Raw genomic sequence first — 23,178 nt, 5'->3', positions numbered from 1 at the left:
ATATGTATGTAAGGTTTAAAAAGAAAAAATATAATGGGAGACCCAAAGACACTCTCGGCCAGAGCATTCCAAGGGGATTGTGTTGAATAGTCTCTTATAATAAATCAAAGCCAGAATCGTGAAGCCAAACTTGAAGGCTCACTAACTCATGGAAAAGATCCCAGCAGTACAAAAGGAACTGTCCAGGATTAAAATAGTAAATGCCCCATGTATTACAGGTGAGGAGCTTACCTGTGACCGAACTCATCGTAGATTTGGGTGGGGTCATTGCAGCAACCCCTCAACTCTCCGGAAGAGGAAGCTGAGACCCAGAGAAGGGAAGCATTTTGTCCAAAACTGTGGGAACATCTGAATTTGAAAGCAAAACCTTGATTTCTAATACAGGGCTCTTCTCACAAATTGGGCATATTCTTCCAGCCTGGAGTCTTGTAACCATTTGAGGACCCTGAGTTTGACTAGTGTTATGTGATGGGTTTTCACAGCACGGAGAACATCCCTGGAGAACACGGACCACCTCCTTTTGTGGCGTGCGGAAAAGGGTTAGGACAGTCACAGCCAAAGCCTGGTCATCAACACAGTGGGCTTCAGGATTCACAGATCTGCCATTCAGAGATTCAGTCATCCAAGGGCAATCAGAGAAGTCTATTCACTTAGTGATTTTGCTAACACAGGAATTTGAATCATGTGCTCTGCCAGGAAAATCTCTTGGAATGAGTCTGCATTCACTCCCAGCATCAACCCATCATCAGATATGACTTTGTTACTCTCTTATTGTCCATGAGGGCTCAGAAACAATCCTGGAGTGATTCTGAGAAATTATTTTCACTGTGGAAAACTGCTCTTTAAAGGGATAGAGAGTCAGTTCAGAATGACTCAGGTGAAAAAAATAGGAGAGAAATGATCGATTCCTATAACTGAGAAGTCTAGGCTATCATAGTATCAGACCAGGCAGATTTTGATGTTGAAAGATGATGTCGTTAAGAATCTTTTTCTAGGGACTTCCCTGGCAATCCAGTGGTTAAGACTCTGCACTTCCAGTGCAGGGGCTCAGGTTCAATCCCTGGTCAGGAAACTAAGATCCCACATTCACGGCGTGCCCCCCAAATTTTAAATATATATAAGCAATGAGGATTTACTATATAGCACAGGGAACTAGATTAAATGTCTAAGAATATCGTCCATTTCTGTCTTTCCATTTTGCTGTCATCTGTGCTAGCTTCCTCCCCCAGCAGTCTCTATGTTTGTGATGACAAAGAGGCATTCTGTCACCAGCTACTAACTTACATCCTGCTAATGCAGGGACCCCAGAGGTGTTACTGTCACTCACTGTTTGCAGCATGTTTCCACTGCTGGGGTTGGAGCAGATGCTCACATGACTTGAGCCATGTGAACCAGGATGGGGAGAGATGGGTACAGTGGGGGATGCCCAGCAGTGCTCTGTAAAATGTTTAATGATGAGCCCTGAGGGTGGGAGGCAGGGGGTCTTCATTTGTACTGTTTGCCGATTTGCACGGTGAGAGAGCAGACACTCTCACCAGAGCAGATTTCAAGCTGCCCAAGTGGTCCCTGAACGAAGAGTTGGGAAGAGAGATGCAGGAGCACCCAGGACATAATGTTTCTGCCCTACAGAGAAAATAAATGTAAGTGACCTCAAGGCCATCAATAATAATAACATATAGTAAAATAATTAGGAAGTGACATGTCTTGAGTATGCATGACCTTTGTTTTTATTTAATCAGAAAGTTATAAAATCTAATGTTAAGTAGTGATGGTTTCCTAAAGGAAACCAACCCTGAATAATCATTGGACACACTGATACTGAAGCACCAATACTTTGGCCACCTGATGCGAAGAGCCAACTCATTTGAAAAGACCCTAATGCTGGCAAAGATTGAAGGCAAAAGGAGAAGGGGGTGGCAGAGGATGAGATGGTTAGATGGCGTCACCAAATCAAGGACATGAGTCTGAGCAAACTCCAGGAGATAGTGAAGGACAGGGAAGCCTGGTGTGCTGCAGTCCATTGGGTCGCAAAGAATCAGACACAACTGAGTGACTGAACAACAAATAGCAAATTGACAGTTTATGACAGTGGACAAGCCACCCTCTTGAAGCTTTGATGATTCGTTCTTGTGAGCCAGCTCTAGCACACCAATGCAAATGCTCCAAAAGGTGAAGCTGTCTATTCCCAGAATAAGGGAGAACGGATGCTGAGGCAAGAAGGATGCCTGTCTCATATGTTAATAAATGAGAGAGAAGATTTCAAGTGAAAGTTGAAAGTGGGCTCTATTGGACCTTGAGATGCAAAAGAAAAATTTTAATTCTTGTCAGAAACATATTTTGAGAGAAAATCTTGGAGAATTAAGGAGGCCCAAAGATCTAATGTGTGTTTACCCTCATAATGTCAGGAGGTATTAGGTCATGAGTTGTTCTGCAGCCTCAGTCCTAAGGGTTGGTGGTTTGGAGCAAGACAGAGCCAGGGGGCAGACCCAAGACTCTGAACTGTTGCAGAGATGGGGTTGGGCGGGGCAGAGCAGCTGGAAAAAGAACTTCTCAGTGTAATGCTCCCGTCTATATCTTCCTTAAAGGTTGATGTTAACAACTGAAATGAAATGCAGGAAAGTCCTTTGGAAATTTGTGGGAGTCTGGATTGTAATTTGTCAGAAAAAGAGGCTTCCCAGGTGGTAAAGAACCCACCATCCAGTGCAGGAGACACAGGAGACCTGGGTTCGATCCCTGGGTTGAGAAGACTCCCTGGAGGAGAGCATGGCAACCCACTCCAGTATTCTTGCCTGGAGACTCCTCATGGACAGAGAACCTGGTGGGCTACAATCCATGGGGTCACAAAGAGTTGGATGCGACTGAAGTGACTGAGCACCCACTATATGACAAACATCCTCTGTAAAGCCGGTCCTCACTAACCCAGAATGCACTGATCTCACCTCTCTGAATTTCTGTAATACTTAACTATGATACAGTCTACATTGTGATTATATATGCTCTCATTTTCTTATAAAAATAATTGTGGGGGAAATCTTTATCCTGCCAAGCGTATTATTGTCGCCTTAACATTTATTCTTATTGCCAACAATGCTAAGCACAAAAATTAAACACATAGAGTATGTTTGATAAAAGTGGATAGGAAAACTGGACTGTCTACTTGCTGTTTACAAAAAGATCTTGTTTTATGAAAAGGCAACACTGACTTTGGTAACCAGGATAGTAAGTTATGTGTAAATGGTGCTTCTAAACCCTTGAGGGTGCCTGACAAATAACTTATTCACTTGGAAAATTTATCAAAAATGCTAACTTGGTTTCAAACATATTTTATAGAGATGGTGTCACGGTAAAAATACAAATTGGGCCCTGTCCGAATTAACTCAAATTTTGTATTGGACCTGATTAGGTCCAAGAGGTTACACTGTAAATAAGAATTCACAGTAACAATTCTTTAAAAAAATGGTTTTATTTATTATTTTTGTCTGTGCTGGGTCTTCGCTGCTGTGCGGGCTACTCTCTAGTTGCGGTGTATGGGTTTCTCATTGCAGTGGCCTCTCCTGATGTGGAGCACAGGTCCTAGGGCACTTGGGCTTCAGTAGTTGGCAACACACGGGCTCAGCAGTGGTAGTTCCCTGGCTCTAGAACGCAGGCTCAGTAGTTGTGGCACATGGGCTTAGTTGCTCTGGGGCATGTGAGTGGGATCTTCCCGGACCAGGGATCGAACCCATGTCTCCTATATTGGCAGGCGGATTCTTTACCGTTGAGCCACGAGGGCAGCCTCCACCTTAACAATTCTCTCTTAGCCAGTCCCTTGTGCTTACTATCTACAGTGGAAAGCTGATCAAACTTGATACATTCACAGAATTACACAAAGGTCCCTTCAAATAAGGTGGCATTAATTATTAAGAGATCACTCAGTTCTGGGGGGAGAGTTTAAGGTGGGATATTAATTCCAAATGGAATTTTCAAGTTGAATGGTGGGGATCAGCACCGAAGCGGTTGACACCATTTTACATACCTTTAGAGGCAAAGTCATTTTTTCTGGTAGGAAAACAGAGATAATTATCAGTTAATCATCTTAACTGTTCATACTACCTATTAGAAAAATCGTAGTGCCTCAAATGCTATAATTATAATGTCTTATTCAGCCTTCCGACTACAGCGGCTCCCCAGACTCTCCCCCACCCCTCACTAAAATTGCTTCTTCAAATTATGCTTCTCAGCTCCTGGATGAAGTTTCCTAGTTTAAATTAGACTTATACCATGTATCTGAAGCCCTCTCTGCTTGGTTTTTATTTCCCAGTCTTGGTTTGCCAGCTGCCTTCAACAGATGGAAATTTGGCCCCTTAAGAAGACTACATCTGCTGTGGTACCTGTTAGCATCATTTCTTCCCACAGCCTGTTGAGTCACATACATCCTTGTCTATAGACTGCTCAAGCCACACTTCAAACCTAAGTGTAATTTTAACTCCAAACACCATGTCTCAGGGAAGCAAATAAAAACAAGTAATTAGAAGTTAGCAACTGTTTCTGATAAGACAATAATTTGAAGGAACAGGGGGAAAAAGTGGTATAAATATGAAATTTAAGAAAGTTTATGTCAAACTCACAAATGTTGCTAAGCCTCCCCCATCCCACCCCACCCCACCCTCAGGGAAGCACAATATTATTAAATCATAGTCAAATAGTCCCAATAACCCAAGGACTCACAGAATGTGTTTTTGCATATCTGACTCTCTGACACAGTTGAACCACTATGCCTTTAAATCAAAACTTTAAAATCATAATCATCCTCATTTGACGTCTTTGCAAGATGTAGCGTATAAGTTTATAAATATAATTCAATCCATTTCTTCATGACTACTGTCATTCTGCGGTGAACCTTCTTCACCGTACTGCACTGTTGTGACAGCTGGCACACCAGGACAAAAAATAAGTCTTGTTCATTTCCATTCAGTACCACAAACATTTGTGTATTTCACTCTCCAAGCCAGACATGATGCTGAGTTCTAAAAATAGAGTCGATGAAACCTGGGCCCTACTATATCCAGGGTTGCTCATTCTCACTAAAGGAACATGAGAGCATGTGGGATGTACCATGAATGACCACAGACAACTGGCCTTGGAAATGAGCAAGAACTAGATCAGGAGAGAATCTGAACTTGACCCTGCAGTACTTTACACAGGGGACTAACCTGGTCAGGTTCAGAGTGCAGAATGAACCAAGGAAATTCAAACCTGGAGATGAGACAACTATGGAGAAGTCTGCTCCAGTTCAAACAAGAAATGAGCTGAGGTAGCAACAGATTTCAGAAGGTAGAACCAATAAGATATGACATCCATCTTAATGATGGAATAAAGGAGGAAACTAGGATGACTTCCCAATCCTTTGCTATGGCAACTAGGTAGATATGCCATAAGCCAAAATGAGAAACGCAGAAAGAAAAGGTTTGAGAGGAGATGAACTGAGTTTGGCTTTTCTTATTACTATTATTATTACTTGGTTGAAGCATAGTTGATTTACAGTTCAGTCAGTTCAGTTCAGTTGCTCAGTCATGTTCAACTCTTTGTGACCCCATGGACTGCAACACGCCAGGCCTCCCTGTCCATCACCAACTCCCGGAGTTTACTCAAACTCATGTCCATTGAGTCAGTGATGCCATCCAACCATCTCATCCTCCGTCGTCCCTTTTTCCTCCCGCCTTCAATCTTTCCCAGCATCAGGGTCTTTTCCAGTGAGTGAGTCAGTTCTTCACATCAGGTGGCCAAAATGTTGGTGTTTTAGCCTCAGCATCAGTCCTTCCAAGGAACACTCAGGACTGATCTCCTTTAGGATGGACTGGTTGGAACTCCTTGCAGTCCAAGGGACTCTCAAGAGTCTTCTCCAACACCACAGTTTAAAAGCATCAATTCTTCAGTGCTCAGTTTTCTTTATGGTCCAACTCTCACATCCATACATGACTCCTGGAAAAACCATAGCTTTGAATAGACGGACCCTTGTTGGCAAAGAAATGTCTCTGCTTTTTAATATGCTGTCTCGGTTGGTCATAGCTTTTCTTCCAAGGAGTAAGCCTCTTTTAATTTCATGGCTGCAGTTGATTTACAAGGACCAGGTATATAGCAAAGTGATTCAGTTATATATATATATATATATATATATATATATATATGCAAATTCTTTTCCATATCCTTTTTTATTACATTATTACAAGATATTAAGTATAGTTTTCGGTGCTATACAGTAGGTTCTAGGGTTTGTTTGTTTGGTCTTTACATGTGTCTTTATCTGGCCATGTTGGGTTTTAGTTGCAGCATGCAGGCTCTTGCATGAGACATGTGGGCTTCTCTCTAGTTGTGGTGCACAGGCTTAGTTGCCCTGAGGCACGTGGGATCTTAGTTCCCTGACCAGGGATCGAACCTGCATCCCCAGCATTGGAAGGTGGATTCTTAATCACTGGACTGCCAGGGAAGTCCCAGCAGGTCCTTATTGTTTATCTGTTTTATATAGAGTAGTGTATATCTGTTAATCCCAAACTCCCAATTTATTCTTCCTCCTTTTTTCCCTTGGGTCACCATAAGTTTGTTTTCTATGTCTGTGAGTCTGTTATGTTTTGTAAATAAACTCATTTGTATCTCTTTTGTTGTGGATTCTGCATATGAATGATATCCTATGATATTTATTTTCCTCTGAGTTAGGTTTTTGGCTGCCAGTATGCAGGATCTTAGTTCCCAACCAGGGATCAAACCTGTGCCTCCTGCAGTGGAAGCACACAGTCTTAACCACTGGAGCATCACGGAATTCCCTGAGTTGGCTTTTTAATTCATTTTTTTGACAAATGTTTATAGGTCACCTGGCACCCAGTAGGTGCCAGGCACTAGGTTGGAGCTATGGACATGATGGTAGAGAAAAGAAGGCATGATCCCTGCCCTCTTGGAGCTTAGGAGAGAGGGTTACCTGAGTAATCAGGTAAAGATATTTATAACTTCAAGTGTGACGACTTCAAGAACAGGGAAGAACATGGTGCCATGAGGGACGATTCCTGGGGAGTCTCACCTCTCCAGGGAAGTCAGAGCAGCTTCCTGAGGAATCTGAGTTGAAGAGTCGCGACAGGGAGCATGGGTGAGAGTTTGCTAAGTGAGGGAGGGAAGAAGGATGTTTTCTGAGGGAACAATGCCTGGGGGCTCTTGGGTGGCTGTGTGGTAGGTATTTTCAAGGAACTCCAAGAAGACAGTGTGACTCGAGCAGGGAAGGCAGGAGATAAAACCAGAAGAGTGGGTCGACGCCAGGCCACAGAAGGCCCTGGAAGCAGGCCTGGTGTTCAGCCAGTCTGCTCCAGTGTAACACTCTTCTGAAAAGTGTGACAGTGTTAGTCGCTGTCGTGTCTGACTCTTTGAAACCCCATGGACTGTGGCCCGCCAGGCTCCTCTGTCCATGGGATTCTCCAGGCATGAATACTGGAGTGGGTTGCCATTCCCTCCTCTAGGGGATCCTCCTGACCCAGGGATCGAACCCGGGTCTCCCGCATTTTGTGCAGATTCTTTACCATCTGAGCCACTAGGTAAGTCCAACACTCTTCTGAAGCGGATGGTAAATAGCTCCTGCGCTAAGCTCCTGAGTACCGCTCCAAGATGCTGGCGTCTGTTCTGATGGTCAGTAACTGCACAGTGTTGGTTGCTAAATATTTAGATTTTTTTTTTTTTTTTTTTTTTTTGACTGCACCAGGTCTTTTAGTTGTAGCACGCAGGATCTTCGATCTCTGGTTGCAGCATGCAGGACCTTTCACTGTTCTTTGTGAATGCTTAGTTGTGCCATGTGCGATCCAGTTCCCTGGCCAGGGATTAAACCAAGGCCCCCTGCATTGGGAGTGCAGAGTTTTAACCACTGGACCACCAGGGATGTCCCTATTTAGACTACTTTGAATACAACCCCTGCTTATAGGGCATGTAAGAGGTTAGTGTTTATTCTGAGAATAATGGGATATCTTTGAAGATGGTGGCATGATCAGATACATGTTTCAAGAACACCAGTTCAATTGCAGTGTGAATAACAGATTGAGAAAGTGGCAAAGTGGAGATGGGAGACCAGTTAGTAGTCTTTTTTTTTTTTTAATTGACGTAAAGTTGATTTCCAATGTTGTGTAAGTTTCAGGTATACAGCAAAATGATTCAGCTATATATATTATATATTTTCAGATTCTTTTCCCTTATAGGTTATTACAGAATATAAAGGATAGTTCCCTATGCTATACAGTAGGTCCTTATTGATTATCTAGTTTATATATTAGTATATTAATTAATATATATTAATTAGTATATATTAATCCCAAACCCCTAACTTATCCCTCCTCCCAGTTAATAGAGGGCTTCACAGGTGAATCAGTGGTAAAGAACCTGCCTGCCAATGCAGGAGACACAGGTTTGATCCCTGGGTTGGGTCGATACTCCAGAGGACGAAATGGCAACCCATTCCAGTATTCTTGCCTGGGAAATGCCTTGAACAGAGGTGCCTGGAAGGCTACAATCCACGGGGTCACAAAGAGTCAGACACAACTGAAGTGACTGATCATGCCTGCATGCCAGTTAACAGACTCTTGTTCACCCGGTCGTGTGTTAGGGTGGTAACTGGGGTTGAGATGGAGAGAAACAGGTTCAAGAGATAAAGATATCCCAGCAGGCTTTCTTACAGAAATCGACAAACTGATTCTCAAATCTATAAGGAAACATAAAAGGTCTCAGATCACCAGAATGATTTTCAGAAAGAACAAAGTTGAAGGACTTACACTACCTGATTGCAAATCTTTCCATAAGGTCCATCAATTAATTCAGAGTTATATTGGGAGAAGGATAAACATGGATTTATGACTTGACGTTTTCTGAATTTCCTTTTCCGGATTGTTCACTGCTAGTATGTTGAAGTACACCTAACTTTTGCACGTTGATTTTATATCCTTAAAGTTTGTCAAATTCATTTATTAGCTAGCTCTAAACTTTTTTTGTGGATTCCTTAGAGTTTCTACATAAAACACCATGCCGTCCTTGAAGGGAGATAGCTTTACTTCTTTCTTTCCAATTTGGAGGTATTTTATTTCTCTTTATTGTCTGACTACTCTTGGTTAAAATTTCCAATACTGTGTTGAATGGAAGTGGTGAGAGTGGGCATCCTTGTCTTGCTTTTGATCTTGGGAGAAAAGCTTTCAGTGTTTCACCATTGACTATGTTGTTTAGTCGATAAGTTATGTCCCACTCTTTGCGACCCCATGGACTATAGCCCCCCAGGCTCCTCTGTCCGTAGGATTTCCCAGGCAAGAACACTGGAGTGGGTTGTCATTTCCTTCTTCAGGGGATCTTCCCAACCCAGGGCTCGAAACTGCATCTCCTGCGGCTCCTGCAGTAGCAGGAGGATTCTTTACCGCTGAGCCACCAGGGAAACCCCACTGACTATGTTAGCTGTGGGCTTGTAATATATGGCCTTTATCCTGTTTATTTCTAGTTTATGAGGTTTTTTTTTTATATATAAGGTATTGGAATTTGCCAAATGCTTTTCCTCATCTTGTGTATATGATGTGATGTTGTGTAGGAGATGATCATGTTTTTTTTTTCCTTCATTCTATCACTGTGGTGTACTGATTGATGTTCTTATGTTGACCTATTCTGGCATTCCTGGGGTAAATCCCACTGACCAACTGATCTTTGACAAAGGCCCCAAGGTAATTCAGTGGAGACAGGATAATTGTTCAATGAATGGTGCTCACAAAGTTGGACATGCTTGTGGAATAAAAACAAACCTTGACCCTAACCTCACACCATAATAAACAAAAAATATGTCAGATTTTCTGTGGGGCAGGAATTTAAGAGTGGCTTAGCTGAGTGGCTCTGGTTCAGGGTCTGTTATGTGGTTCCCGTCAGGAGGTCAGCTGAGGCTACAGTCATCTGAAGGCTTGACTGGGGTTGGAGGATGCCCTTCAGAGATGCTGAACTCACGTGGCTGTTGGCAGGAAGCCTCAGGTTCTCACTCAAGGAGATTTCCTTGCAGCATGGCAGCTGCCTCTCCACAGAGTCAGCTGTCCACAAGAGGGAACAAAGAACACAGCATCTGTCACAGCCAGGTCTCGTATCATCACTTCCCACTTAATCTGTTTATTAGAAGCGAGTCACTGAGTTCAACACACATTCCAGGGGAGAGGAATTTGACCCCACCTCTTAATGGGAGGGGGCTTCCCTGGAGGCTCAGCTGGTAACGGATCCGCCTGCAGTGCGGGAGACCTGGGTTCGATCCCTGGGTGGGGAAGATCCCCTGGAGAAGGGAAAGGCTACCCACTCCAGTATTCTGGCCTAGAGAATTCCATGGGGTTGCAAAGAGTTGGACATGACTGAGCGACTTTCACTTTCACTTAACGGGAGGAGCACAAAACCTTTATGGACATATATGAAAGCTACCATATGGAATATTACCTCCAGGGATGACTACAGTTCAGAGGTTGCCATCTCTCTGGGTAGAGAGAAGTGAGATACAGCACATAAACTATTGTACAGTTTTACCTATGTGAATAACATGTTTTAAAGAATGACAGCTGATTTTGGTAGAACCTATATCATTACTGACTTTAAAATTAGACAAAGAAGCAAAACTCCTTGCATCTTATTATTTTCTTTAAGGCTATCAATCAGGATAAAAAACTGACATACTCAGAAAATTCATCTCTCAACAAAGTGCTGCTTTCAGATAAGCTTATTGAAAATAATCTTAATATACTTTATGTAATGAGCAGCGCCGTAACATACTGATTATCCATTATAGTTGCAATTGGAAATGTTTTAACATTATTCATTAGCATATTGAACTCCCTGTGTGTTAAGTGTGTTTATATAAGGTAAAAGTTTGAGAACTTTAAATCCAGGCTAAAGAAATTCTTGAGAAATCCTTTTTAGAACAATTTGTTTTGCATTCTTTTTTGACATCTATTTCAGTCCCCAGTTTCTGTTACTAAAAAGTATTCATTGAGTTCTGATTTGATATCATGCTTTTCCTGCAATAACTATTCCATATTCAAATGTTTTGGCTAAAAAATTGCCCCAAAAAAGGCACCTGTTTTTTCACATGCATATAGCCTTAACCATTTCTTCTCTCTAAACAGCAAGAAATCCTAATTAATGTGAACATAATAATTTTTCTTCTACAATATTTCCATTATATTTAACTTCTTTTTCCCTGTGTCTAACATAGGATCAAGAATCTTTATTTTACCACAGGAGAAAATCTTCAGGATCTAGGACTGAAGGGTTCCTCGACTTGACCTCAGAAGCACCATGCACAGAGTAAATCTGATAAACTGGATATCATCCACATGAAAACCATTTGCTTTTTGAAAGACAAGAGGATGAAAAGACAAGAAGCCTAGAATTGAATGCAGCAGTGATACAAACCATAAGAACCTGTGCTTACCTTAGAGGTCCAAACAAAGTACTATGAGAATACAAAGGACAATGAGATTAATTTCAGCCAAGGAAATCTGGAAAGTCTGATGAAGTAAGAACCAAACTAGGAATCAAAAGACAAGTCAGTAGGATTGTAACAGACGGACCCAAGAGTGAGAAAAGCATCTAAGATAGAATCAGCAAAAGCTAGAAGGAAAGAAGGACTTCCCTGGTGGTTCAGTCAGTAAACAATGTGCCTACAATGCAGGAGACCCGGGTTCAACCCCTGGTTTCGGGAAGATCCCTTGGAGAAGGAAATGGAAACCCACTCCAGTATTCTTGCCTGGAGAATCCCGTGGACAGAGAAGGTGAAAGGAATGATACAGGTGTGGGAAAACATTGTAGTAAAGGAAAGGATGGGCTTCCCTGGTGGCTCAGATGGTAAAGAATCTGCCTGCAGTGCAGGAGACCCGGGCTCGATCCCTGGGTTGGGAAGATCCACTGGAGAAGGAAATGGCAATCCAGTCCAGTATTCTTGCCTGGGAAATTCCATGGACAGAGAAGGCTAGTGGGCTATAATGGGGTCTCAAGAGTTGGACACAACTTAGCGACTAAACCATCACCACTACCAGAAGGAAGGAAAGTGCAAGAATGTTGATACCATGAGTGACCCAGTGTAAATTCCAGGGTATGGGAGGAGCAAAGCAGGGAGTGAGCCTGGATAGGGGATTGGGGACAAATTATGGAAACCAGTGTAGTGGAGACAGAGCCCTGTTCCCAAATAGCTCACAGCTAGAAAATGCTGGTTCTGGGAAGAGGTGCAGAGAATGCTCATAGATGTGAACTCTGGATGTCCAGAAAGATGGGATTGTTTGGCCAGGGGCCATCATGCAAGTCTGCTCCTGCTGCAGGGGAGCCAGAGGGAGTTATGTGTGACACCTTCTGTGTGCGCCCCCTCTTCTGTCTGCTGTCAGGCCCAAGCCTGGGTACCTGAGTCTGTCTGTTCCCCACGGTGTCTCTTCCTTGCTTCTTCCCATAGTCGTTCTCAGACCAAGGGTGGAGCTGGAGAGGCTCCTTACAGCAGCTAGTGGGGTTGACCCCATCAGTGCAAGATGAGAGCCACCCTGTGGCCCATGTCTGAGCTGTGGCATCGTAGCTGCAAGAGGGGAAAGCAGATCAGTTAGCAGATGGTTTATGAAGTGCTCGCTCAAGAAACAATCACAGTCAATGCTTTATTTTTCCCAACTCTCGATACCCCAGGATTTCAAACAATCACAGTATTTTTGACCATTAGAGTGTGTTTATACCTGCTCTTTACATCTCCTCGCCTAATTCTATCAGGAACTTAAGCATCTGTGGTTCAAAGTAAATTTTACCCCACTGCCCATTTCTTCCACTTGGTCTTGCTGTCATGTTCAGAATAGAAATCAGTTTGCATCATCCAGGTAGCGTGGGCTAATTTAAAGGCAAGTAAGTCAGCAAACTTAACAATGATAAGGGAACCAGATTGCTGGATATTTACCTAGTTCCAATCTTTAAAAGGCCAGGGTGGCTGGAAGAGAGAAAGAAAATATCATTGACAAAAGAATGAGAAAGAGGGACTAGCTTCCCACACAGGAGGAAAGTCTGAAGGCTTCCTTGGGATATTTAGTAGCTGGTTTCCCACCTGTCTTCTGTCTCTTACTCACCTACCAAGTTATGGGGCAGCTGGGAGGGCAGGATGGGTGTAATTCTTGTTCTCATCGTGGTACACTGAACTGCTTAGGCTCACAGCAGCAGACTTGGACGCGATGGCGTTGATAGAAAAGCCGAACACCTGCCAATGGCCTTGTGGCTGCTGGGGTGCAACAGTGGCTGATGTCATTGACTTCAGTTTCTGGGACATTATCAGCAAAAATCAAATGTAACTCTCATTGTACAAAAAACCGTTTGGTTCCTGAATTTATTCTGCTCTCAAAGCTAGCTAGGAGCTCCTTATCCACATTCTAAGTCTGAACTGAATTTTTTAATTTAATTACATACATTTTTAAAAATTAAATTAAAAAGTTAAATACATTTTTTTTTCAGTCAGAGAAAGTCTGCAAATTTCAGAGAGCTTGCTTCACTTCTCTTCCACAGAAAAAAACTAATGGAGTGGGAAGTAAAATAATTTCTCTCACAAAATGGTAGTATAATATCTTTTTTGATTATTATCTGTTCATTGAGAACTTGGGCCTACAGTCTCCTTTGATGTTCATTTCTTTTTTACCCCCAAAGTGAATGTTGAGCCATAAAGCAAATGACCTTCCAGACCAAGAAAACCTAGCTCTAAGGTCATTGGAATTTCTTCAATTCTCTGTACACATTCTCAAAATACTATTGCTTTTCTTTAAAAATGTATCATAAACAAATAGTGTTGAAGGGCTATAAAGTTTTTCTTGGCACAAATGTGGTATGACCTGGAAAACACACTTCATCATTCACAACAAGTATGTCCTCTCCAATTTATGCCAATAAAAACTTGGAATAATCCAAGATATACTTTACATGTATTACATTACATACAAGAATAGTGGCTCTAAATTGGAAACCCCATTTTTGGCAATCGAAAAAGAAAGTTCAAGGTGAAAGGCAATTTCTCAGCGGACTTCTGGCCAGCATTCATGCAAAAATATGAGGATAGAGTAGAGTAAGAAGAGGCAGAGGAAACTTCAGAGAGAAGATGACATGGGATTAGGGGTCCGGAGAATGACTCAGGGAGAAAGAAATAGTAAGGAGGACATTCTCAACAGAAGTCTCAACCAGGAGCCCCGACACTTCCTGGGGGGATCCCCTTGGGTTGTCACTGTGGCTGCAACCCAAGGTCCAGGAAGAGATGTGGCTGGAAGGGATACTGGGAAGGGAGGCAGAGATCACGCTGTGAACATTATCATTGAATGTCTTCCTTAGGGATGTGAAACCATTGAGAGATTTTTGTTGAATAATGACAATAATGTGCCTTTCTGTGTGTCAGGCATCCAACACCATGAAATGCTACAGCCCACCTTGATTTTTTTTATATTTAAAATAGAATATTTTATTTTTCCATTTATTTTTATTAGTTGGAGGCTAATTACTTTACAGTATTGTAGTGGTTTTTGCCATACATTGACCTGAATCCGCCATGGGTGTACATGTGTTCCCCATCCTGATCCCCCCTCCCGCCTCCCTCCCCATCCCATCCGTCTGGGTCTTCCCAGTGCACCAGCCCTGAGCACTTGTCTCAGGCATCCAACCTGGGCTGGCGATCCGTTTCACCCTTGATTGTATAACTTGTTTCAGTGCTATTCTTTCAGAACATCTCACCCTCGCCTTTTCCCACAGAGTTCCAAAGTCTGTTCTGTACATCTGTGTCTCTTTTTCTGTTTTGCATATAGGGTTATTGTTACCATCTTTTAAAATTCCGTATGTATGCATTAGTATACTGTATTGGTCTTTATCTTTCTGGCTTACTTCACTCTGTATAATGGGCTCCAGTTTCATCCATCTCATTAGAACTGATTCAAATGAATTCTTTTTAATGGCTGAGTAATTTTCCATGGTGTGTATGTACCATAGCTTCCTTATCCATTCGTCTGCTGATGGGCAAGTAGGTTGCCTCCATGTCCTGGCTATTATAAACAGTGTACAGCTCACCTTTAAAAACCATCCTATACAGTGTGAACTGTTCCCATTTTACAGGTGAAGAAGTTGAGGCAGAGACCGGTGAAATAGCTTTGGCAGGGTCCAACAGCCGTTAAGTGGTGGGGCCAACTCAGATCATATAGCCCCAGAGCCCAGGCTCTTCTGCTTCTTGAGGAAGTCAGCATCATATTCTGGGGTGGTGGTGGGGAACACAACTCCATGGCGACATGGAGGATGAGTTAGGAGAGAGGAGGCAGCGAGACCAGCAGAAGGCCATTGCGGCAGCGCAAATGAAAGCTAAGACAGGTCTTACCTGGATAGGGTTTGATGAACCAGTGGACATGGAGGTTGAAAAAGAGGGCAGAATAAATATAGCTGAGGCATCAAATTTTATACATATATATCTCCTGGTGGTTCCGCTTCTATACATCTGTATCTTTGGCGTATCTCCTATTGCTTCTGTTTCTCTGGGGAACCTTGACGAATACAGTCCTGTATCACAAACTTGTGTAAGAATGTCTTCTAAAAGCTCACCCAGCGAGTGTGTGTGCGTGGGGGGAGGGGGGAGAAGGAGTGATGGAGTTGGAATTCACATTATGCAGAGGAAAAGAAAGGTTTCACTGAGGAAATTCCATTTAAGGTAGACCCAGAAGAATGAACTGTACTGGGGTGAGCAGTGATTCTCTTGGCTGTGCTAGGCTCAGCCGTGTCCAACTCTGCAACGCCATGGACTGTAGCCCGCCAGGCTCCTCTGTCCACGGGTTTTTCCAGGCAAGAATACTGCAGTGGGTTACCATTTATTTCCTCCTCCAGGCGATCGTCCCGAACCAAGGATCAGACCTGCATCTCTTGTGTCTCCTGCCTGGTAGGCGGATTCTTTACCACTGTGCTACCTGGAGGTAAGCAGTGACTGGGGAATAACTGATACAGAAAGTGTGGTTAGAAGAGGAAACACACAGAGACCGTTCAGGAGTCCAGTTTGGATCTGGCTTGGTATGTGTAAGAAACCAGAGAGGAATAAGTCCATTGAAGCTGAGGTGTGGAGGGTGTTTTAATACTAGGAATGACATGTTTGTCATTCTTTTTGCAGGATATAGGGAATCATTAAAGACTTTTGAGCAGGAAAGTGACATCACTGGGTTTCATAGGGTAAACAATCCCCACTAATCCATGAGTTGGGTTCTAACTATTTTTTCAATAGATTATGTACCAGAAACTATGATAAATACTGTATGTATAGTAATAAAAAACACCTTCTCTGTATTCAAGAGGCTTATAACCTATGAGAGAGTGGGAAATAGAGAAAGGAAAATTATAATGCAATGTAGACAAACTCTTCAGTAAGTATTAATATATGGTATAAAAGAATCACAAAAAGCAGGCACCTGATCCCCATGTGGGTGTGGGGTTTGGTTGGTGTGCGTAAGGTCAGACAAAAGTTTCCTGGAAGAAGAGATTTTAGGGCAATTTCCTGAAACCCAATAATTTTCTCACAGACACAAGGTTGAATCATTAGAAAATGAGTTGCAATTCCATATGGCCCAACCTGATCGAATGTTACCATGGTGTTCAGGTCCCCAAAACTCTAAAGGCTATTTGATTCATGACTGTCTTACAGTAGTTTTTTTTCTGTCTTAAGGGTCCTCAAAAGAGGCTTAGGCCTTCTCAACGTGCAAAATCTGGACTTGAACAGATTAGACTTTATATGTCCTTCAGTCTCCTTTCCTCAGTCCCTTCTTTTGCTTATGGTTCTTCTCACCAGAACCTGACCCCAAGGCCTTCAGCCTGCCCTAAAGCACTGTCTATCCCCAAAACTTAATATGTCCCAAACCTTCCTTTCTTTAGCTGTTACCCTACACGGGTGAGAAAGAATCCATCTGATTAAACTAGTCAGCGCTAATGTGTGAATCACTTTTGATTCACCATGGGATTCCACCATCCCAGAGCTATGTGAGTCTTTAAGAGAGGATACTAGGAATCTTTCTTTGGTGGAATTCCAGACAATAAAAATAAGGCCTTTGTGTATTTGTTTGTATAGGCCATTTATCAGTCAAGAGTTGAGAAGGTGGGGCTACCCATTCTGTATTCCCCATTCATAGTTACTTTGTGACTTTGGTTAAGTAAATTTTTGCTTCCTATTTTTATGGCTAGTTACATTTAATATCATTAAAATATTGTTTGGAATTTGGTGGACTAACATGAGCTATGAATTTTTTCTAATGAATTGAACCCGAAGATTAAAAACCTACTTCTTCAAAAAGAACTTACGACTCATTATCCTAAATAGAAGAAAAAATAGAAGAAATCGTGTATTATTTCGTATCTTTCTTGATTGCTTCCTTTGAATGTTAAGCTGGTTGGATTACTCTACTTAGCATAGTACATGGGTAGTTATTTTCCTAAGAGAAGCTAGTTTGTTTTTTTAAAGCATACATAAAGTATACTTCATGATTTGCATTAAATAAGCAAATTTAATTGAAAAATCTGCTTACTTAGCTCCTCTTCCTTGAAATACATGATTTCAAAACAAGACGTAATACGTCAACAATGCTAACACCAGAAGTTTTAAGATCATAACATTTGAAACTTTAACACAGGAAGGAGTAGTCCATTAAATCAGTGGTTCCCAAACTCAGGCCACCAGATTGGCCCTGGATAATTAGATCAGCAACATCATCACTGGCAGTGGTGCTTTAGTCCTAAGTCGTGTCTGACTCTTGCAGCCCCACGAACTGTACCTACCAGGCTCCTCCGCCCATGGGATTTCCCAGGCAAGGACACTGGAGTGGGTTGCCACTTCCTCCTCCAGGGGATCTTCCCGACCCAGGGATTGAACCTTATCTCCTGCATTGCAAGCGGATTCTTTACCGCTGAGCAACCAGCAAGAAAGTTCATGTTTAAGTTGTTATGTTCATAACAACCTCGTATGAGGTACTATTATCATCCCCAGTTCATAGGGGAAGGCACAGAGAGGTTAAGCAACTTGTTCAGAGTTACTCAGATAATAAGTAGTAAAGCCATGATATAAACTCTGACAGTTTCAAATTTCATCCCTTCCCTCTTCCCACCCAGTTTTGACTCCGTAGGTCTGGAATGAGCCCTGGAATCAGTGTTCAGATCCCCAGGTGATTCTGACGCAAAGACAGGTTTGGGAACTCTCTTGTTAAATGAGTTTAATTTGCTCTGGACGGCTAGTTTCTTACTCACATCTTGGAAACAATAGGTCATACGGCTCATCAAGTGACATGGTACCCTTTCAGATTTGACTAGTAAACAGCTATTCTGGAACACTGTTCCCTGTTCTTCAGGCACAATACTGAGGGGCCTGGTGGAAATAACACCTGACCAAGGACTACCTCCTTTAACGGCGCATGTAAGAGGTTGGCAATTGGAAGAATTCACAAAACCCTGTGCAGAAGGTACAAAGTAGGCTTCCACAAATTAGGCTTCTGGAAGTGGATGTGAGCTGGACATGAAAAAGTGAGGGTGATTTGCAGATGAAGGAAAGGAGGAGGGACCATTTCTGTTTGTTTCAGGAACAAAGGGAAGGAAGCGTTCACAAATGGTGATTCAAGGCAGGTATTTGTGGGCCAACAGTAGGTTTAATAGGATGGGATGAAGTTGAGAGTTCCTTCTGGGAAATGGTTGGAAAAAATTTGGAAAAATAAGTTAAGACAAGATTATGGTCCACTTTAGGCACGAGGTCAGAGTTTTGACTGAACCCTATAAACAGTGGGGAGCCACTGAAAAGTTTGAAACGATAAAGATTCAATGATGAAGGCATCAGTTGGGAATGAATCAGTGGGGCTCAGTCACTGTGCAGGCTGGAAGGACAGCAGAGATGAGAACCAGGAAAACCATTCAGAAGGTTAAAAGAACAATATAGGTGTGGGGAAACATCGTAGTAAAGGAATGGACTGACTTGCACTTGGGAGTCACTGTGTCAGGTTATGCCACCTATTAAGCTGTGATTCAGGTCAAACTGCTACTATTGGAGTCTTAAGTTTTTCTTTGGAAAGTGAGTGTGATGATGATAATGTATGTCCCCAGACTGAGCCAAAAGAGACAAAAGATTTCTTTAGGATGGTGATTAGCTCTGGGATGCAAGGTTCACGGGTCAATATACTGTTTTCAGGCCTATACGACTTTGAAACCACGGGGTTGCAAAGTCGGACACAACTGAGCAACTGAACTGAACTGAACTGATGACTTAGAAAATGTCAAGTTATCCACCAAATAGGGCGGTCAGTAAATCTCAACTATACAGAAGACAGGGAAAGAAAGGGATTAACACTGTTTCAGGAAGTATGCTGGGATAATGAAGGAATTAGGGACTAACACTGTTTCAGGAAGTATGCTGTGACTCTGAAGGAATTACTCTTCACAACAACCTAATAAGGTAAGTATTTTAATCCCCATATAAGTTGGCTTAACCAAGACAAAAGATGGTAGTTTGAGTTTAAATATAAACGGAGGTCTGCTTAAACTTAAAACATGGGCTTTTTGAACTTCATCATATTGTTTTAGGTTTGCAAAGTTATATTTTATCCTAGTTTTGACCTAATATTCTAGTCAAGACTATTTTGAATTTTGATTCTAACATCTATAAGTTAATTACCCCTCCAAATGCTGGGTCATCTGACAGGCGGACAACATCAGTTTTGCTGAGATCGGGGAGAAGATGGGGAAGGAGTTTTGGAGTGGAAAGAGAATAAATGGTTAGGTAGGAGGCAAGGTTACCTGTGCAGAGCAGAAGTGGTACAGATGCAACCTGGTTATGAAGTGGACATAAAAGTCAATGGTGTAGCCTTAAAGCTAGGAATAATAGTGCAGATGAGTGGAGAGTAAAGGCTGGAAGAAGTTAAGAACCAGGGATTGAGGCAATGAGAAGTGGAGAGGAAGGTAGAGATGAACTAAATCCTTCCATTAAGGAAAAACAGAAGTTGGAAGAAACAAACAGCAAAGGGAAAGTTGACCCATTCAGTTCAAGTGTTAGATGTGGTGAGTCACAGAGAGAACGACCATATTGAATGATGAGATGGGAGAGGACAGGTTAGGGAAACGAGAGATGAGCTAGCTTGTCCTCTGGGGAAAGCACACGGAAGTGAGGGTCTCAGAGAAACCATGTATGTGCAGTCTCCCATATATGTGTACAAGCCTTCCATTTTCACCTCAGTCCTCCCATGTGCCATGAGAAAGTTAAGTACATCTAAGCTGCTTTTGAGTCTTTAGAAGCATAGGATATTTGTTGCTGTTCAGTCGCTCAGTCCTGTCCAACTCTTTGCAGCCGCATGGGCTGCAGCATGCCAGGCTTCTCTGTCCTTCACCATCTCCCGGAGTCTGCTCCAGCTTATGTCCACTGAGGATATAAAGCACTAATTTAAAAATCCTTAAATAGGCTGAGATCATATACTCTGTCCTTAAGCAGACTGAGATCACATACTCTGGTGACAGGTACAAACAAATGCCATACTTTCAAAGATAAAGAGTTGTTGCCAAAAGGCCACATTTCAATAGGAGGAACCACATATACAAATATCTCTTAGCTATTTCTTCTAAGAGACACCCATATTCCTCAGGAAATAGTGAGGGCTGTGGGAGTAGACCCAGGCTCTGGGCCTACCATTTCCACCCGAGGTGATACTTAATGTTTTAGTTTTGGAGCAAAACAGGAAGTTACACTCATCAAGTCTTTATCCCAGATAGCCTGAAATCTTTCCATGCTGAATTGTTCATGGACCATGGTATTAGAGCAGAAGCCCCTCCAAGTCCAAGCTTGCGCACCTGTGTCGCCCCCCGCCCCTCCATAGGAAGCCAGGTGGCCATCTACGCTGCCAAAATTTGTATTTCAGGTACCCACTTGAGTTAATTTCAGATGAATGCGACGAACGACTCCACAGCACTGGTGAAAAGTCCTATTCAATAGTCATACCTCATCCCATCCATATATGTAAGATCTTCAATTCCATTCTTCATTTATCTTTACAGAGATTAATGGTAAAGTAAGTCTTTGTCGACGTTTGTTTAAAAAAGAGTGGGTTAAAGAGTTTAACGAGGGAAACTAATTTGATTTGATCTCCGAACCGATTTGAGAGAGACAGACAGACAGGCGCCGAGGAGCTGGGACTTTGAGGTGCCGATCCACGAGGCCGCAGGTGTCCTGGGGTTCAAGAGAATGGACGAGAATGGACGGCACGTTTCTCTGGAGTCTGCTGCGCCAGCCTTTCAGGGTCACTCGCCCATCTCTGACTTTTATCAGCCGGTCGGGGTATGGCTTTTGGTTATCCTCCCGGCCGGGGAGGTAGATCCAGCGGGTGTAGTTGTGATCCGTGTCGGTTGAGGGTGTGTGTGTACGCGCAGAAGCGGGGGAGGGCGGGCGTGTGAGACCCTCTGCTCCGGGGTGTTTCGGGCCGGTTTCTCCTCAGGCTGGGGCCCCGACCTAGGAAGGTGACCACCACCCCCACCCTCGTTCGGCCCAAAGTGGCGGGAAGCCGGGTCCTCAGAGGCGGCCCCCAAGGCCAGGGAGGCTGTAAAACCTGGAGGAGGATCCGGTGCGCCCGTCCGGGGAGGGCGCGGCGTCCACGGCCAGGGGCCCGCGGGCCTTTCAGGTAGAGAGCAGCCCCGCGAGCGGGGCCTCGGCGGCGCGGGGCAGCGGGCGGGGTGGGGAGAACCCGGGGCCGGGGCACGGCGGGCGGGAGCTTTCCGGGCCCCTCCCGCTCCTCGGGGCTGGTGGGGAGATGGCGGCGACGGTTTCCCGGCTCCCCCGCCCCGGACGCCGATGGCGGAGCGTTCCGGCCCTCCCCCACCAGCTTCTCCACCGCGGGAGCCGGAGCCGGTGAGGCCGGGAGGGCGGGGAGCGGCGGAGGGAAGGCGAGAGGGCGGAGGTTGCGTGGTGCAGGCGGCGGCGGCGGCGGCGGCGGCGGCGGCGGCGGCAGCGGCGGGAGGAGGGCCGGCGGGCGGGCCCGGAGGAGGAGGAGGCGGGAGCCGTGTCGCACGCAGCTCCAGGCGGGGCAGCCCCGGCGGCTGAGGGACGCGGCGAGACCTTGGCGGGACGGGGATTTAACCGGGGCCGGGCCCAGCGACCAGGTGGAGACGTCGCCGGAGCCATTTAGGCAGCCGGGAAATGCGGGTGAGTTGTCGGCGGCGCCGGGGCTATGGGGAGGCGGCGGCGGCGGCGCAGGCCCGACCCGGAGCCGCGGTGTCGCAGTGACTGGGGCCGCGGCGGCCGAGCTCAGGCGCCGGGCGAGAGGCCTGAGGCGCCGAGCCACGACCAGGCGGAATGGCGGCGGGGGCCGGGGCACTCGTGGGCAGAGGGCGCCGGGGGCGGGAGGGGAGCGAGCGCGCGCGCGTGCCCGGCCCTGAGTCACCCCGGCCGGCTGGGGCCTGGCCGGGCCGCGGCCCCGGACGCGGGCTCGGGGCGGCCCAGGCCCGGACTACGCACTGGGGGAAAAAAAAAAAAGCCCGATTCATCGCGCCGGAGGCGGCGGCCTGGTGGCGCCCGCCCCTTTCCCAGCGCGACCCGGCTCGGGCCGCGGAGCCGGGCTCGGTGAGCGGCCCCCGGGGCGGTCGGGCGCGCGCGCCTTACCTCTCCTCAATCGGCGACCCTCCCCCCCATCACTGGGCGCCCGGACCCGCGCCCTCTTTCCCTCGGCCCCCCTGGGGACCCACCGCTCCCCCGAGCGTCGCTTGCCCCGACTCGTGCTCTCAAGTAAAGTACTGGGCTCGCGCGCCGGAGGAGCCGCGGAGCCGGCTCTCTCTGCTTTCCGGTTCCCTGCCCCGCGGCTCCCGGGTTTCCCCGCCCGCATTGTTGCGACCGTGCAGGGCGCTATTATTGGGTAACAGTCGACCCTTTGCCCGGTTCTCCTCGGGGAGCGGGCCCGGGGCGGCGCGCAGGGATGCGAGTGCGGCGGCCGAATCGGACGGAGCGCCCCCCCCGCCCCCCTCCGCGGCGCTCTCCGAGCGCCCGCGAGTCGGGCCTGCGCCGCCGCCTCGGCGCGCCCCCGGCCCTGCACCCGGCGGGAGCGCGCTGACCCCGCAGGTAACCCGAGCGCCGGCCGGCCGCGTGCAGGGGTCGCCCCACGCGCCCTTCCCGGCCCCCCGTGTGCTGTAGGCCGAGTGCTGGTG

General features: G+C 45.3%; 1 protein-coding gene, 1 long non-coding RNA gene and 1 other non-coding gene across 5 annotated transcripts in view; 1 reads left to right on the top strand and 2 right to left on the bottom strand.

Moving 5' to 3' along the window:
- Positions 1-7,821: 7,821 nt before the first annotated feature.
- Positions 7,822-7,894, bottom strand: TRNAG-CCC (transfer RNA glycine (anticodon CCC)). Its single transcript has one exon. It is a non-coding gene; the product is annotated as a tRNA-Gly (tRNA).
- A 281-nt stretch (positions 7,895-8,175) lies between these two features.
- Positions 8,176-22,980, bottom strand: LOC110138585 (uncharacterized). Its single transcript, XR_002314228.2, has 5 exons — positions 22,723-22,980; positions 13,101-13,288; positions 12,935-12,964; positions 12,403-12,568; positions 8,176-10,058 (listed from the first exon to the last, which is right to left on the bottom strand). It is a non-coding gene; the product is annotated as an uncharacterized lncRNA (long non-coding RNA).
- The window catches only part of CUL1 (cullin 1), a 90,253-nt gene continuing 88,669 nt past the window's right edge, over positions 21,595-23,178 (top strand). Inside the window, exon 1 of one of the 3 annotated variants that reach the window (XM_070460847.1) lies at positions 21,595-21,662. The gene's annotated coding sequence lies outside the window, so the exon portion shown is untranslated. Of the gene's footprint in view, positions 21,663-21,799; positions 21,890-22,094; positions 22,184-23,178 lie in introns of those variants that run through there. The other 2 variants (XM_020895730.2, XM_070460716.1) reach the window with 2 other exon arrangements.

The sequence above is a fragment of the Odocoileus virginianus genome, chromosome 1, assembly GCF_023699985.2.
Source record: "Odocoileus virginianus isolate 20LAN1187 ecotype Illinois chromosome 1, Ovbor_1.2, whole genome shotgun sequence".
NCBI classification, from domain to species: domain Eukaryota; kingdom Metazoa; phylum Chordata; class Mammalia; order Artiodactyla; family Cervidae; genus Odocoileus; species Odocoileus virginianus.
This window is presented reverse-complemented; position numbering and strand designations above follow the sequence as displayed.